The sequence below is a fragment of the Olea europaea genome, unplaced genomic scaffold (genome assembly GCF_002742605.1).
Source record: "Olea europaea var. sylvestris unplaced genomic scaffold, O_europaea_v1 scaffold279, whole genome shotgun sequence".
Taxonomy (NCBI): Eukaryota; Viridiplantae; Streptophyta; class Magnoliopsida; order Lamiales; family Oleaceae; genus Olea; species Olea europaea.
Genome location: NW_019246376.1, coordinates 454,535 through 456,054, shown reverse-complemented (window position 1 = coordinate 456,054; position 1,520 = coordinate 454,535).

The window sequence follows — 1,520 nt, the reverse complement described above, 5'->3', positions numbered from 1 at the left end:
GGGGGCGGGGGCCGGGGGGGGGGGGTTGTGGGGGGATAGTTTGCTGGATAACCACAGCTTATTACGAAGAGTATCTGATGGCGGAGTGGTCGGGGTACTTTTAGAGTGAATGAAGTTTTTGAGGGGATTTTTGGGCTCTTGGGACGTTTGTGATATTGAGGTTTTGAGAGGCTTTTGAATTGTTGGGAGTCGGAGACTGGTGGAGGGATTATTAGGGGAATCTTGGGAGGAATTTGCAGAAAGAAGAAATGACGAAGTAGGGGTGGTGGTGAGACGGTGTTCCGGCCAGAATGGAGGCGGAAACGGGTGGAGGCACGTGAGAATAGTGCGGTGGAAGACAATCATGATGATATATCCATTGTTTATGGATAACTTTTAAGATTAACCAAGTCAAATAATCCTTTGCCACATTGATAGATTCATTTTTCACATTCATCACAATGGCCCTTGAAAATGTAAATAATAATTTTACCATTTTCATGTATTGTATTTACAAAAATATATGATTGTTAAAAAGATAATGGTATCCCTTGATAAATAACAAATAAATTATAAACACTCCCACGTAAATTTCAAAATCAAATCAGTTTCCTCATCAATTTTTGCAACACACAGATAAAAAGAAAGTTCAATTTTTATCTGCTTCAACATTGGGATCTTACAAAATTATCAAAAGTTCAACAATAAAATATTATTCACAACTAGCACTCGAAATTGGTAAGTATATTCTACGTATTTTTAATTTTTTATAGCCAAATCAGTATATTATTTGAATATCTAAATCTTATTTTGATATAGACAAATAAATTTTTACGGTCTTAAATGGATCTATAATTTTTTTAGCAAGAATGATGAAAAAATTTATCTGAAAAATCGAAAAACGAAATCGACACCGGCTGTTAAGAAAACAGAAACAGCTGGTTGTTTTTCATTTTTTACTTCTTTTTTCCATGTATTAACAATTTTTTTTAATAAATCGTCGTTTTCTAATGCAGATATGGTATCGACTGCAGTTTCGATTTGTTTCTTTGGTGAATTTGAAATGAAGAAAAATGATTGATGGGTGTGGAAATGAACTAGTGAAATAGGCGATTCTACTGCAATTCTGATAATTTCAAGTACATCGTATTAAAAAATGTACAATGAGTTATAGAACTCGCTCAACGTCGATCCCTCTCAATTCAACATGGAATTGAGATTTCTATTCAGCAAGAAAATTCCACCTGTAACGGTTACTTTTGAAGCTGAAATGCAGATTTTAATTGAATTAAACCAGAAACGTTCGATTCCTATTTGTGTAACTTTGGTAGAGAAGAACGTCCTCGTGGGTAAGCATGAAGATTTCGATGGAGAGGATCGTAATGTGAATGATTTTTGGAATACAATGGAGATAGCTAATGAGGACAATGTGGTTATTCCCAATACAGTTGTTCCCGATATAGTGAATGATCTCATTGTTACGCACAGAATTCCTTCGACAGTCGAAGACAACGAGAATGAAAATATATTCACAAATGAGG